The sequence below is a fragment of the Cibotium barometz genome, chromosome 11 (assembly GCF_041138505.1).
Source record: "Cibotium barometz isolate CiBa-2024 chromosome 11, ASM4113850v1, whole genome shotgun sequence".
NCBI classification, from domain to species: domain Eukaryota; kingdom Viridiplantae; phylum Streptophyta; class Polypodiopsida; order Cyatheales; family Cibotiaceae; genus Cibotium; species Cibotium barometz.
In genome coordinates, this window is record NC_141056.1 from 10,597,132 (window position 1) to 10,614,416 (window position 17,285).

Sequence of the window (17,285 nt, forward strand, 5' to 3'; positions counted from 1 at the left end):
AGAGAGAGAGAGAGAGAGAGAGACGAGAGCTGCTTAACGTCGGCTTATTGATCTAGAGAGAGAGAAGGATAAAACAGAAAGGCATTCAAAATAGAAATAATCAAGGTGCAAATTAAAAAGGTAATTTACATGCAAATCACATAATGCACTCATCCCTACAAATTAATTCATGCATCTTGGAAAAAAGATTTTGGTTCATAAGGTGCATATAATATTATTTTCAATCAAATTAGTTTAGTTGTATTAATTAAATGCCATTAATCATTTAATTTATAAAACCTTAGTAACATGAATCCCCTCCCCCCTCCTCCATCCTTCCACTCCCTCTCCTCTATCCCTCTATTTTTCGGAGCGAACCCTTGAGGCCTTTTATAGAGAATTGTGAGACCTTAAATAGAAAGGACATAGGTGAATACGTGTAAATAGAAAGGGCAAGGAGCGTTATTGTTTCTTTGACTTTTTCAAGCATTAATCATTACATACTAAAATGAAATCTTAGAAAAATACTCTTATTCTTGAACAACTCATAGAATATATTTAACGGAAATGCAAAACAATATTTTGGTGTTATATTTTTCTCTTTTTTCTTGTTGTATTATATTTTTTAGGAACCTTTCTTACAAAGATTTCACAAAATAAAGCTTCTTGATTGTATAGGAACGATCATGTTTTTCCCTCGAAAGAGGACCATGACTTTTTTAATAACTAGAGACATTTCCAATCGTAATGGTGGAGGAGAAGAAATAGGCATGGTCGGGTGGACATGGAACAGTGGGAATATGCTTGCCTTTTGTTGGGTAGCCATCCTCTTCAAAAATGACAACAAATAGCTTAATTCAAATATTTCCATCTTTGTAGTTCTTTTTTACGATCAAAATTCTTGGAAGGGGCAAGTCAATTGTCAAAAAGCAAGTCTGTCATTTTTTGGATGTAACTAGTTAGTGACTGTCAGGACAAGGGTAAGGCTAGGGGGAGTTGGGCGGTTCAGGGGAGTCCGGACTAGTGTGGACGGCTAGGGCTATAGTTAGCCAGCTAGGGTCTATATTCGATGGTTGGGCGGAGAGTTGCCCTATTCTCTTCTAGAAGGTCTCATACTGGTATGAGAGTAGTTCCTTCTTCCATCCTCTGCTTCTCTTTGCTCGGGAAGCTCCCATAACCGCAATAGTAGAGAAACGGTGCACATCTCAACTGTTGCACAAGAGGAAGTCTTCCCTCTCCCCCTCTCTCTCTCTCAACCGCCACCACAAGGAGAGTAACATCTCTCTCTCTCTCTATCTCTCTCCCGTTACTTGATCGCACGGGAAGGGGCGAGCAAACAACCCCATGGTAAGCGTGCACAGCAGCGCACCAGGCACCATAATTGCCCAGGACACAACAAGCAGCAGCAGCGTCGCCACGGTGTGAAAGAGAGTCTTTCTAGGACAAAACGCATACCACAGAACCGGGTGCAAACCACACAGCGAAACGACGGGCAACACATCAACGTGCCGAACACACAGCGAAATGGTGGGCAACACATTACCCACGTGCATCACCATGAAGGACAACTCTCTGGTGGCCAACAACCGGCTGTAAGGAGAGTGAACTTTTTCGCCATAGCCAAGATAGCCTGTCAAGCGCAACCGACGGAAGTGCCGCACAACACGCACATCGGCATCATAATCAACAACAATGAGCATGTGCGGACGAGCTGCACGACTTTAGAGATGGCAGCAAGAGTCCGATTTTCAATGAGTCGGTTTTGGTCAGGTACTAGTTTTCATCTTGCACACGAATTTGATTTGTTACCATGACCTCTAAAGTTTTCGAGTACCCTGAGGGGGTCAGCAGCATGGTTGGTTGCCCCTCGTGCCTGCTGTACGAGAGAGAGAGAGAGAGAGAGAGAGAGAGAGAGAGAGAGAGAGGGGAGATGGTTGCCCCTCGTGCCTGCTCTGTACGATAGACAAAGTAAGGCATATCGGGGAGAGACAAATATAGACGTTGGGAGGGCATATACCTTGAGCGAGCGAGAGAGAGAGAGAGAGAGAGAGAGAGAGAGAGAGAGAAGATGCACTGCGTAGAGAGAGGACACATACCCTATGAAGGTGGTAGCCACATTGTAATCATGTAGATAAAATAGGGATTTTAACGGGTTTCATACTAAACAAAGGTTTCCAATTTCATATTAAAGGTCACAAAGCCCGTTGTTATTAATAAATCAAAGGTCACAAGTTACCATGACCTCTAAAGTTTTTGAGTACCCTGAGGAGGTCAGCAGCATGGAGATCATCCATCTATGGATACCAATATTACTGATCTGGATGTGGGTGACCACAGATTTGTGGATTTACATGTACACACTTTATTAGAATCATGTACACAACGTATTGAACAAAGTTTACTTGTTCTTTCTCAAAGTTTATAGACCATGCAAGTGACTCTCTAGTAGTTGTTCACTAATTCAAGGTTTTAGAGTGTCTCGATTTGACACTCTAGGGGCCTCTACCCCTGGGGGTAAACTCAAGATACCGAAATGCCTAAGAATAAGAAAGTAGCAGCTATGCTCTCAAGAGCATGAAGCCTCTTGTGTTCTACGGGGAAGAGAAGGAGCGTAATAAAGATGAGGAGTGTAATAAAGATGCAGTGAACACTTTTTTACAAAAGTGGACGGATTTGCACCTTTTGAAGCGTTCTCGTGATGCTATTCGCACTCTCGAGGCAAGTCTTACGCTTGAGGGCAATGCCTACAAGTGGTGGATGAGCCTCGACGAGAGCGTTTGACCTATGTCATGGGCTACTTTTGAGGCACTTTTTTGAACAAAATTCTTACCTGATAACGAGAAGGATTGCAACTGGAATGCTTGGGACAACTGTAAGATGGAAGGTTCTATGTTGAACTAATATATTTCTAAGTATTGTAAGATAGTTCTCAAGCTTGAGGGTTTGGATGATTTTCAGAAAGTACGAGGTTTTTTGCATGGTTTAGATAATGAATATTAGACTAAGGTTAAAACACAACACCCTAAAACTTTAGAAGAGGCCATAAAGAGTGTGCATATCTTTGATGATAATATTGAGAAGAAATGCACGGCCGAGACACCTTGGGTTGGAGCATCCGACGTCCTTAGTTCTAAGGGGAACAAACGAAAGGGGGCCAAATAAGGTAGTGACGCAGTTAAGAAGGCTAAGGGGCCAAGGGGTCCCTTGTCTCTACAAGATTATGAGCGAGTTAAAAAGAAAAAATTATATTTTATTTGCATAGCTGTTGATCAGAATTATCCAAAGATATGTGGCAAGGATATCAATAAGGGCAGTAATAAGGTAGTGCACACGGTGCAAGTCTTACCACTTGAGGCTTCTCAAAAGTTTTCTGAGGTACAAGTATGCCATACCAATGCCATGTTGTGTAACCTCTACGATATGGGTACCCTCTTTTGGGCCTTACGATTTGGTTTAGATGCATGGACACATCAATGGACGAAGAGTTCGTGTCATGGAGATTGACGATGGGGCCACACATAACTTTATGAATTATCACTTAGTTAAAAAATAAAAATTACCACAAAGCCCTAGTGATCATAGATACATGGTATCTCTTGCTAGTGGTGGGTATGATAAGCATGTATGGGACATGGTGGTTAAGAAAGTACCACTCATTATTCAGGGACATGAAATGCACTTAGATTTTGAGGTCATGCATATTACTAGAGCTGATGTTATTTTGGGTCGAATGGTTTTTTCATTTAGGACCATCTCTCTTTAGGACCATCTCTCTTTAGGACCATCTCTTTCTCATAGTTATCTAGATTATACTTGCGATTTTGAGGTCAATGGTAAACAAGTTTCCACACCTGTGTTGGTAATAGTAGATCCTAATCAACCATTTATGGTTGAAAGAGATGCTAGTGACCATGTAGTTGATGCTATACTTCTTCAAGGAGGAAGACCGGTATAGCATAGAGGAAGAGGTTGGATAGAGCTCAATGAAATTATTCTGCATATGAGCATGAGCTTTATGCCATCATTTATGCTTTAGGGAAGTGGAGACATTATCTCTAGGTGTTAAGTTTGAGATTGTCTTTGATCATGAGAGCATCAAATGGTTGACAACTCAAACTAGTTTGAAAGGTCGTAAAGCTCAGTGGGCAGAGGTCCTCCAAGAATTCAAATTTCAATTAAGGTATCGCAAGGGCCGATACAATGTCGTGGCTGATGCCTTAAGTTGCATATCTCAAGTCAACTCGTTGAGTTTTACGAGTTGAAAAGTGATTTTTTCGATTCACTCAAAAGCAAGTGCAAACATGATCAATCATATTCAAAGGTGTGGAAATTTGTTAAACGGAGGGATCCCTCCCACTTCGTAGTAGTGTGTAGATGATAGTTCCACATTCATAGTGGTGAGTGTAGATGATATCTCCACATCCAGATCTTCTCTTTCTAGGGATGAGCTTAATCCTTGGAAGCATTTTTCCATCGATAATGGGTACTTGTTACACAAAGGAAGAGTATATGTACCCTCAGACTTAGACACTAGGCACCAACTACTTCATGAGTGTCATGATAGTCCTAGTGCAAGTTATCCTAGAATTATGAAGACCTATTTCTAGTGAAAAGACAATTCCATTGGCTTGGACTGGGACATCCAAGAATATATTTTACATTGTCAAAAATGCCAGGTCAATAAGGTTGAGCGTCTTAAGATAGGTGGGCTGTTACAACCCTTAGAGATCCCTGATGGTAAGTGAGAAATCATCTCTATGGATTTTATTGTAGGTCTACCTATCACTAGCAGAGGCCATGATGCCATTTGGGTTGTAATGGACAGGTTGACCAAGATGTCTCAGTTTATTCCGACTAAAACCACGGTGAAAATGTCAAAGTTAGCTTGGCTTTTCATTGAGAATATCTATTGACTCTATGGGTTGCCAGCCAATATAGTCAGTGATAGAGATCAGAAGTTTAATAGTCACTTCTAGCGAACAGTGTTCAAAGGGTTGGACACAGTGCTCAGTATGAGCACTGTTGACCTCTCCCAGAGTGATGGTTAGACAGGAAGGATCAACCAACCACTCAAGGATATGCTAAGGGCATATGTGAGTAAACAATAAACCAATTGGAAAGATTACTTACCAATTTTGGAATTTGCCTATAATAGTGCGAAGCATGTCGCCTACTACGGGCTTTAGTCCTTTCATGGTTATGTATGGCTTTCAATCCCGATTCCCAGTAGTAGCTGTGGGGTTAGCTAGTGAAAGAATTCAAAAGGTTGAAGATTTTTTGCAAATAACGATATGCTGAAGATCGCTAAGGAAAATGTTAAACGGGCCCAAGATCGTTACAAGCATTATGCGGACGAAGACCGTAGAGTGGTCACATTCGAAAAAGCTGACCAAGTATTTCTCAAGGTTCCCCCAAGTTCGGAAACTTTGAGGACAGGCAAAGTGCCAAAGTTGTTTCCTAGGTATTGTGGACCTTTCACAATACTTAAGCGTGTAGGTGAAGTTGCCTACAAGTTAGCTCTGCCAAAACATTCCAAGCTTCACTCGGTTTTTCATGTTAGTCGCCTGCGGGAAATGACTAGGCGAAGATGCTAATGTGGTGGATACATGTGTTCTTGTAGATTCAATTGAACCTTCAATTTTACCACATGAGCTAGAGCACATCTTATATTTCCAAGAGAAGCGAACTTATCACAGAATTAGATAATAGTGTCTAGTTAAGTGGAAGAATAGACGAGAAGAAGGTTCTACTTGGGAGGATATTAATACTCTCAAGACTTAATATCCTACCTTTGTTTTTTAGGACGAAATCTCTTCCAAAAGGGGGGAGTAATGTTAGGACAAGGGTAAGGCTGGGTGATTTAGGGGATTCTAGACTAGTGTGGACAACTAGGGCTATAATTAGCCGGCTAGGGTCTATATCCAGTGGTTGGGTGGAGAATTTCCTATTCTCTTCTTCTGGGGGTCTCATAGTGACCCACGTATCACCACTCTCCTCACGAGTGGGGGAACTTGAAGAGTTACGATGTGGCCAACCAAGCCCTTGCTTGATCATGTGGTTAGTTCCGAGCATAGTGTGTATAGCTGAGGTGTGCACATGTCAACGCATGGAGCACTAAAGAAAGGGGTGTTAGTCAAAACTTGACCGAGGCCCCCCCTCGTGTCTATGATTGTCATGGGAATGAGGATTTTGAAATATTTTACTATCCAATTTTTGTAAAAGAAAAGCTTGAGCAAGCATGAGTAATCTATTTTTGATGAAATAAAATACTCTAAAAATACTCAAGCAGGGATGCTTTTGGCACACGCTTGGGGGGGCAGTTGGGACCCAATCTCGTGTTCTCTTCAGTTTTTGTATTTTTCTGTGTTCGCGTTTCCTGATGGCTATGTTTTCTCGTTTGAGGACTGTCACTAGAGTGAGATTTTTGAAATATTTTACTATCAAATTTTTGTAAAAGGAAAGCTTGTAGAGCAAGCTTGGGCTAAAAATATCCATGTAATCTATTTTTGATGGAATAAAATACTATAAAAATACTCAAGCGGGGATGCTTTTGGCACACGCTTGGGGGGCAATTGGGACCCAATCATCTGATGTTCTCTTCAGTTTTTGTATTTTTCTGTGCACGCACTTCATGAGGTCTATGTTTTCTCGTTTCAGTGGTATTAGATCCTGGCTATGCTCTGTTTGTAAAAAGTTGTGTATGGGGCACTCAGATAATAGGTCCATATAATTAAGTATTGTAGAGCAGCATTGGCATGACATTCATGGATCCGCCTTCCGTGAACGTCAAACCAAGCATCAGCCACCACCTGCGGGCACAAGCCGCGACCAAGGGACACTGGTCAAAGCAACAACAAGGCACACAAAGTGCACCAAGCCACTAAGCCCTCGTGATCGCCCATGGATCCCTCGCACATCCCACTTCTCACCTAGGTGGGGACCATGGGCATCTATTTATCCATATCTCACCTAGGTGGGGACCATGGGCATCTATTTATCCATATCTAATCTTGCTTTCGTAACAAACAACTTTTGTTTTCTTGGGGAAAAAAGGTATAGGGTGTGTGTGGTTCATTGTTTTTTTGTTTTGTCAAGTTTTTTTTTCCACGCACGGGAGGGGTGGTGGTGGTGGTGGTTGGTTTTCCAAGTTAATTCTACCTCTCAATACCCTGGTACATGTATACATGCATAAAATAGAAATCACCACAAAATAATGGGTAATATTTACGATGCTTGCATGATAATATGTATCTTTTTTTGCATGGTAATATTTAGGGTTTTTGCATGGATTTTTATATGGCAATTTGTATCTTTTTTGCATGGTGATACCTAAAAAAGTCCCAAATTACTATGCAAAAATGGTATACATTGCCATGTAAAGATTTTTTAAAATTCAATTTACCATTTTTATCGTATGGAGATTAATTAATTACCTATAAGAATCCATAACATCTTTTGGTGTTAGAGTTTGAATTAACTTTAAATCCATTTAAGGCAAATGAATAATTTGTTGGTCCATAACATCTTTTAGTGTTAGAGTTTGAATTAACTTTAAATCCATTTAAGGCAGATGAATAATTTTGTTGGTCCATAACATCTTTTGGTGTTAGAGTGTGAATTAACTTTAAATCCATTTAAGGCAAATGAATAATTTTCTTGGTTGGCCTAGATCCATCTCATTTTTTACATATGAACCCCCCTCTTAATGCAAAAGATGGTATGTGGTAAATAAAGTTATTATTATTAATAATAGATAACGATTTAATCTATATGAAATCAAGGTTTGATGGCACTTAATGTCCTCGATGATTTGAATGAAAGTGGTATATGTAACTCATTCTCTAATGGCACTGATTGGTGGGAGGTTAAGTGGATGTGTAGGTAGGTGTGCAAGAAGGTGGGAGGTTAAGTAGATGTTTAGGTAGGTATCTAAGGTGGGAGGTTAAGTGGATGTTTAGGTAGGTGTGCAAGGAGGTGGTGTTTAAGTGCTGAAAGTGGAGAGTTTAGAGTGATTAGGAGAAAGAAATAAGCAATTTAGGGTATTAATCAATAGGTATTTAGATGTGGGTGACTTCAATTGAAATGGTGTTTAAGTGCTGAAAGTGGAGAGTTTAGAGTGATTAGGAGAAAGAAATAAGCAATTTAGGGTATTAATCAATAGGTATTTAGATGTGGGTGACTTCAATTGAAATGGTGCCATGTGTGGGATTATGTCATTAATTTATAATTATTATAAATTCTATAGTGTTTAGGCCAGCCTTCATGGTGGAGCTTGACTTGTTGCCATTGCTCCATTCATGAGGCAATTCCAACTAGCGATTTCCCCTAAGCACTCTACATAAGCTTATGCCTTAAAAAATAAAAACTCATTTTATAAATCAATAACCCCAAATCCTAACTCCCATCCTTACCATCCCCCCCCCTTAAACGGGCCCAAGATCGTTACAAGCATTATGCGAACGAAGACTGCAGAGTGGTCACATTCGAAAAAGTTGACCAAGTATTTCTCAAGGTTCCCCCAAGTTCGGAAACTTTGAGGACGGGAAAAATGCCAAAGTTGTTGCCTAGGTATTGTGGACCTTTCACAATACTTAAGCGTGTAGGTGAAGTTACCTACAAGTTAGCTCTGCTAAAACATTCCAAGCTTTACTCGGTTTTTCATGTTAGTCGCGTGCGAAAATGACTAGGCAAAGATGCCAATGTGGTGGATACATTTGTTCTTGTAGATTCAATCGAACCTTTGGTTTTACCACACAAGCCAGAGTGCATCTTATATTTCCAAGAGAAGTGAACTCGTCTCATAGAATTAGATAATAGTGTCTAGTTAAGTAGAAGAATAGACTGGAAGAAGGTTCTACTTGGGAGGATGTTAATACTCTTAAGACTTAATATCCTACCTTTGTTTTCAAGGATGAAATCTCTTCCAAAAGGGGGGAGTAATGTCACTACAAGGGATCAGGCTCATACCCGCGCTCCTAGCCGCTAAAAATGACTTGTGAAAAAAAGTAGCGGGCCCGTGTATCAGCGCGTGTATCATCGCGGCCAGAGACATGCGTGTAAAAGTGCATGTATAGGACTGCTCAGACGCGCTCATACATACGCACGCACGCGTTCTGTCAGTTCAGATGCATTTAGACGTATTGATACAAGCGTCTATACACGTGTTTTGTCACTTTAGATGCGCTTATACACGCGTATTTCTCAGATTTGATGCGTTTATACACGCGTATTTTACAAATTTTCCGCGTATATACACGCAACTTTTTACAGTTTTGACGCGTTTATACACGCAAACAGAGACAAAAAAAAAATCCAGAGAGTGCTATTTGGTGCCTGAATATTGTTCCAGCATTCCAGCACCCAATAACACTCTCTGGATTTTTTTTTTGGTGCATTAGACCATCCACAAAGAACATATCCACGAGGAAGATTAAGACAAGAACGACATGAATGCATACATTGTCAATACACGATTCAAGACAGACATGAATGTAATACTATCGATTCACGATTCAATATTACTATCAAAATTTCACATATATATACAAGGGAGTCCATATCTCGAAGTAGCCCATGGCTTCAGTTTACAAAAAAATATATACAACCACATCCTCAATATGGAATGTGATACTATAAGTCTGAGTACTACTCAGACCCAGATGATGACTCGGTGCTCCCTCCATGCTCAGATGAGCTCACATCGGTCGGAATGTCCGATGAGTAGTGCTCACGTCCACCCTCTGTAGTGGCGGCGGGTGGATCATCAGCAGCTTGTGCCTGTTCAAGTAATATATAGTATATAAGTATATATATATGTAATTCAATAAACCAAAATCATTCGTTTAGAGTTTTCAAGTACCTGTCAACCGTATGGTCTCATGGCCATCTCAAACTGCACGTCTGTAATACATCCCTCGGCTCTGAAGATAGCCCACGTGTCACGTCTGCTATGCCAGCGAGACGAGCATACGCAGTATCGTGGGTTGTGGGCTTCCTCCCCGTAACCCGTCGCTGTATCATAATCAACACAATTTGTAAGATTAAAACAATCATAGAATCAATGAATTAAGTAAACAATCAAATAAAGTGGCAAGATACTTACGAACTCTGCCTCCCATGACTCGACGCCACCAGATCCGAAATGCGAAGATCCAATGGTCTCCATCTGGAGATCCATCGTGCCTTCACATGCTGCCTGCTCTTCACGCCACCCTCTGCTCGTTTCTTTGCCTCCTTCCACTCGCGTTGTCGTGCCATGGCACGTCTATGATATGAAACCGTGCATGTGAGGCCGTCAAATACACATCCAGATGCATGGGTTAAGTGCCATGATGAGTCATTATATGATGCCATGTACATATGTTCATATTGTATATGAGGTTCAATAAGACAAGCTGAGGCTGAGTCAGATTTAGGAGTTTTTTGTATATGAGTATGGAGGATGATGTTTTTGCTATTACTCAGAGTTCATGGGCAAGTTAGAAGCATCCAGATATATATGATGGCATGAGGGCATACCAATGCACAAAGGAATGCATTTATAAAGGCATGAAGAAATACATGAATGGGCAATTGGGGATTCTATAAATCACATTGGCCGATATGATGACTTATAAATTATGAAGGTATCACAGTGCCGAAGAGTTCATTGAATGTTTGGGAAATGTGGGGATAGAAAGCTGCACTTGGACTTCATGGATCATCATGTAGAAGCATAAGTATCTTACGTGTATCTAATGCAGAGAGTGAAGACTTAAAACATGGTGCTAATGCCGGGAGTCTTGTGGTTAAGACTTAAAACATGGTGCTAATGCCGGGAGTCTTGTGGTTAAGTTTTTGCTACCTTAATGCTAAGGTTATGTTTAATAACCTTAGTGTTAAGGTTAACAAAACGTGGGGGGGGACTTCTAGAAAAAGGCGCAGCTTTTCCTTATGGCATGGACAGCTGGCAGAATGAGGAGGGGGGGCCGCCGAGATCGCCGCGGGGAAAGAGAGGAAAAAGGCCGGAGCTTCACGGCGGAAACCAGTGTGGGAAAATTAATATACAGCGTCGAAGTTCAGCGTCAAACCTACCAGAGATTTGAATCTTTTGAATATATAAACTGTATATGCTTTGTAGGTGCTAGAATTAGAGAATAATTCTAGTACTATATGATGATACAATTCTGGGAAAAATCTACTTTGGAAGGACAATACACAGCGAAGCTGCTTGCGATTTACCACCTTCGAATATCCGGCGCATAGCTTGTGGTTGGTGATGTAAATAAAGAGAAGCACGTTTTCAAATCGCCAGCTAAGTGTTTGTTTGCTTATTTCCCTTAAATAAAATATTCTCACTATACATGAATGGAGAAAATCAAATATTAGATACACCAAAAAGAAATTGGAATTGAATAGAGAGAGCATGGGAAAAAGGCTAAGGAATTTGGAGCTCGGTGATTGGTGAAAAATGCATTGAAGCTGAGGGAAATTTGCCATACCTTCGTCTCATATGGATTTTGAAAATTATGAGTATGTGAAAGCTATGCCAAATGCAATTTTTGCTTGTGAGATGTTAGGATATTAAGGCAGGTTTTCAGGTGACAAAGGACATCTCGAAATAATGGTTTTGAGGGCACTGGATGTAACACATGTATACTGGAAAAATTAGAAAGCTTTATTATGCCCACATGTGAATGATTCAAAGGGAATTTCATGCAATTCTGTGCAAACATCTGGATGAATTCAAGGATGTATTGAAGGAAGAGGACACATGTATTTGTCATTGGAAATAGAGATGTTCAATACTCCTTGGGAAATCTTGTATGTGAGTTTCCTTGTAAGGTTCAACACCAACTCTCACAGCTAGAAGTTTCGTACTTTCCTGGCTACTCCGCGCACGTTACGACAGCTTTGGTGAACCCGACGTGAAACTGCTGGGGTGAGAGTGTGGTGAAACATACAGCGAAGCTATGGCCGAGAATTCTGAGGGCCAGGGGGTTCATTTTGACCCCGGAGTTATGCAGATGTTCCAAATGTTTTCCATGTACATGCAACAGCAACAAGCTGCTGAGAGGGGACAGATTTCCATGACCAAAGCCTTACAATCAATTGTGAAAAAGGTAGATCAATTTGATGGGAAGGACATTACAAAGTATCTGCGCAATTATATAAAGGAGATGGAGCTAAATAGGGTGACCGAGGAGGATATGGTTCGAAGTTTCGAGTTGGTATGCGTTCCTGAAATAAGAGAGCGCATAAAAGGATTGCAAACAGCACAAGGTGGCAGAAATTGGGAAGAATTCAAACTTGCTTTAAAAGATGAATACTTCATGGAGGATTCTGAGCGAGTGACCAAACGAACTTTTTTGGAATGGGTCACAAAACCTAAAATGGGAATTTCTGCCACAGAATTGCTAAGGGAGTTTGAGAAGCGTTATGCCCAGTTGTCAAGAATAGAGCGTGCAACTTTAGACAGAGAAAAGACAGAGCTCTTCTTGCAGGCAGCTGGGAAAGATCTCCAGGAGACATTGGAAATCCTCCTTGAGGATAAAAATACAGAGCAAGGATTAAAGAGTGATTGGAATGATGTTGAGGATGCAGTCACTATGTTAGCAAAGCGGCAGCGGAGGAGGGATAAAATGGTGATGGGATCTGCAACCCCCATAGCTGCTGTTACCCCAGAGAGTTTATCCAAGCCAGCTGCCACAATTCCTAAGATAGATGGGCCGATGGATGAGCTTATCAAGGGTATGCGTGATTTAAAATTAAAGATGTCCAGGATCGAAGAAAAAGGTCTACCATTGGGGCAGGCTTCTATGCAAAGGCCTCAAATCAAAGAAGGGTTTACATATAGATGCATATGGTGTGATGACCCAGAGCATGCAAAGAAGGATTGTACCAGCTATAAAGAAGCTCTTAAGAATCAACTTGTGTTCTTCAAAGATGGGAAAATCCATCTTACAGAGACTGGTCTTCCGCTGAGTACAAACTTTGGGAAAGGAGGGATGAAAAAGCTGGTAGAGGATATGGTTGCTAGTCATGCCATTTCTATGATCGAAGCAGCAACCTATGGATTAAAGGTTGGTCAACAAAAGCAGGGATTTGAGAATGATGAGGATTATGAGAATGAGAATTTTTGGCCGTCAACAATGGAATTAATTGCATCAAGGAAAGTGTCAAAGCAAGCTTTGCATGAGGCAGGTGATTGTATACGCCTTGAGACTGGCTGGGAGGAGCCTGTGGATTCTTTATCCATTCCTGCCTATATTGCCAAATGCCAAAATAATGAGGCACAGGTAGAGGAGAAACGTAAAAGGGAAAATGAGGAAGGAGGGCCATTAAAAAGAGTTACACGTGGAAGTGAAAAGAAGGATCCTGGGCCATCACATATGCCTCCACAGCAAAGCAGACCTCCACATGATGTTTCAATGGAAGAAGTGCCAGTTAAAATGAAGGAGAAGGGTAAAGGGAAAAGTCCACTCTACAAGCTTCAATCTGATATTGAAGTTGCAACAGATCTCAAAAAGGTGCTTGAAGAGAGAATTCTAAACAGCAGGGTGGAATTCACACTAGGGGAAGTCTTGGGGATTGCAAAGAAAGAATTTCATGATGAGATAATTGATATTATACGAAGAAAAAGGCAGTCCATAATTGAATCTATTCCATCACAAGGGGAAGCAAGCACTTCTAAGACTCATGGTGTACAGGTACAGAAAAAGGAAGAGAGAGAAAATGTGGTGGAATGTAATCACTCTGCTGATGGGGCACGACAAGTGCGTTTTGTGGAAGAGGATGACGAAAAAGAAGTTCTTACAAAAAGTCATTACTCCAGGAGCCATTGGGCAAGAGCCACCACTGAAACCCTTGTCAAGATAGGTGATTTGGAAGAGCCATATGTCGCTCTAATTGATCATGGGTCTGAAATAAATCTTATGGCTAAAAATCTCTACAACAAATGTAAGTGGCCAATGGATGTGGATCATGGGTGGATGATTAAAGCAGCTAATAATTCATCTGGAGAGCTTTATGCAGCATGTCCAAATGTAAGGGTAACTATAGGGGATGTGAAGGATGATCAGAATTTCTTTGTTCAGGAGATGTCATCGTATCCCCTCATTCTTGGGCAACCCTACATTACAGCTGTAAGGATGGAAACAAAGGTTTTGGATGATGGTTCAGCTTATGCAAGAATAAGGAGTAAAGATGGCAAAAAGGCTGTTCAGTTTTTGACAGTTTGCATTAATCATGAAAGGAATCGTGAATCTCTTAGGGCACAGTCACTCCCAAAGATAAACAGAGAGTTTATGAATTACAGGGAGATGAGGGATTTTGGCCAGGTGCCATTGTAAAGCGGGATTCCAATGGTACAAGGGGAAATGAGTTCTCGCAGGACTCAATCAATGTAAATAGTTTTTCAGCAAATTTTCAGGGATTCTCCAGCTATGGGTCACTGGTTTTTGTTAAAAGCAAGGATTTAAAGCGTGGCATGCAAAAACATATACAAAATGAACAAAAAAGTTTTGAGCAGTGTGGTCTTTTGGAGAAGAATGAGTTTATTTCAGGGGTGCTTGATGAGGTGTCATTTATAGATACTATGGATGTACTTTTTGATATGAGAAGAGCATGCTTACAGGGTGGAAATGAAGTGATAAAGGTGTCATCTGTGGAGATGTATGATATAATCCAGGAATTTGAGGGGGTGGAATGTAAAAACATGAATTGTGAGATGGATGCTCATGTGGATACAAAATACAAAACGGTTGCAAAGAAGGTGAAACCAGTTGCCTTGCCCTTGCCACCAGGAAGCAAGGAGAAGATAGATGAAGCTTCTATGCAGCCAAATCTTAGAGATCCGAAGAAAATTGGGCATAAATTTACTCAAGAAACTCTGAAAGAGCTGAAGATTGGTGAGAGGGATTTTCTGTTGCCAGTTGAAAGGGAATGCTTTGAGGAGATGCTTGTAAAACATGGGAAAGCTTTTGCCTTTCAGCCGCATGAGATTGGTTGTGTTGATCCAAGTGTAACAGCACCAATGGTGATCTTTACTGTTCCACATGTGCCCTGGAACCTGCGGCCAATTCCAGTACCAAAGGCTCTCTTGCCAAAGTTGATGGAATTACTAAAGGAAAAGATCAGAATGGGAATCTTGGAGCCTTCATGTGCCCCATATTCCAACAGATGGTTTACTGTACCAAAGAAAAATGGGACATTGCGCTTTATTCAAGACATGCAACCTGTAAACAAAGTCACAATCAGGAATGTGGGAGCAGGTCCAATTGTGGATGAGTTTGCAGAAGCATTTGCAGGGAAAGCTATATACTCTATGGGTGATTTGTATTCGGGATATGATCAGTTCCAGCTGGATATGCAAAGCAGGGACTTGACCACAATGAGAACTCCTTTGGGATTAGTAAGGATGTGTACCTTACCACAGGGAGCCACTAACTCAGTGGCACATATGATGAATGGAATGAATAAAGTCTTACGGGACTTCATACCACAAAAAACTATGCCATTTTTGGATGATGTGCCAATAAAGGGCTGTGAGGAGAAAGACAAAGATGGGAATTTGGATTCAAAAGGGTGCCGCAAGTTTGTGGCAGATCATATAAAGGATTGTGACATGATTCTATCCAGGCTTGAAGAAGTGAATCTTACTTTATCTGGGCAGAAATCAGTGTTTGGGGTTGGTGAAGTGCTAATAGTGGGACATCTTTGTAGTACTAGTGGACGCCGTCCTTGTCCAGCCAAGATAGACGCAATACAAAGAATGAAGGAAATATGCATTAATGTTACAGAGCTGAGGAGATTTCTTGGAGCATGCGTCTTTTATGTTATTTGGATCCCACACTATGCACATGTAGCAGATCCTCTTTATCAGCTTTTGAGGAAAAATCAAAAATTTTTGTGGAGTGCAGTACATATTAAAGCTATGCGGAAGCTGAAATATTTGCTCCAATCATCACCCATTTTGAGAAAGGCAGATTATGAGTGTGGCAGGCCTGTGATTGTTACAGTTGATACTAGTCCTACTGGGATTGGATGGGCAGTAGGGCAAGATGATGAGGATGATCATAGGTATGTAATTAGATTTGGAGCAAAGGTATTAAGCTTTCGGCAGCGAAAGTATCCACAGATCAAGAGAGAATTATGGGGGATAGTCACTGCTCTAAAATGTGAAAAAGAATATCTTATTGGGGCATCTGTACTTGTGGAGACTGATTGCTTGCCACTTCTTGGGATGATAGCAAGTTGTACCACTCCAGATATTGCTATGCTTAGGTGGATTGCTTATATCAAGTCACTAAATCTTGAGTTTAAGCATATTGCGGGAAAAGATAACCCAGTTGCAGATATGCTATCAAGAGCCAGGTATGAAGATGAGGAAGAGATGGTTAGTGACATTGATGATGTGGGTACAAAGTTCTATACTACAGCATATGCAAAGGGGGATCATATTTGCCTATCAAATGCACTTGAGTCTTTTATTGAGGAAATATATGAAGGGGATTGGTTGCTTATTGGTCAATATTTGAGCACTCTGACAAGGCAAGAGAATTGGTCTGACTCAGAATTTAAGAGGATCCGCAGAAAGGCATATGGTTACTTTCTAAAGGATGGGTATCTCTGGAAACATCCTAAACAGAGGAATGCTATGCCACAGAGAGTCATATGTGATAAAGAGACTCAAGGGAAGCTTGTGAAAGAGTTCCATGAGAGTCTCTGGGCTGGGCATAGAAGTGTGTGGGCCACTTATACCAAAATAAAGGAAAAATATTGGTGGAGAGGAATGTACAAGGATATTTCCCAATATGTGGAAACATGCATGGTATGCCAAATGTACTCAAATGTGAGGCATCGTGATGGCTTGCAACCAACCTACCCACCTGCCATGCACTACAAATGGGTAGTGGATCTAGTTACAATGCCTTTGGGAATTTGGCAGATGCGGTATATAGCACTTGCAAGAGAAGATTTGACAAATCAGGTAGAAGGGCGTGCCCTTAGAACAAAGAGTACGGAAACAGTATGCAAATTTCTCTTGGAAGATGTGATCTGCCGATATGGTTGTGTTGGGAAAATAACAGCTGATAGGGGAGAGCTAGATGTTGAAGAAGCAAGGGAATTCTTCTCTAGAATTGGTATCAAACTGTCTCTAACATGTGCTTACAATCCTGAGGGCAATGGGAAAAGTGAGCGAGGACATCCTCCAATCATTAAAGCTTTGGCTAAGGCATGCAGAGAAAGGATGAGAGTGTGGCCAAAGCTGCTACCATATGCCTTGTGGGCTGACCGTACAACTCATAGCTCAGTGACAGGATACA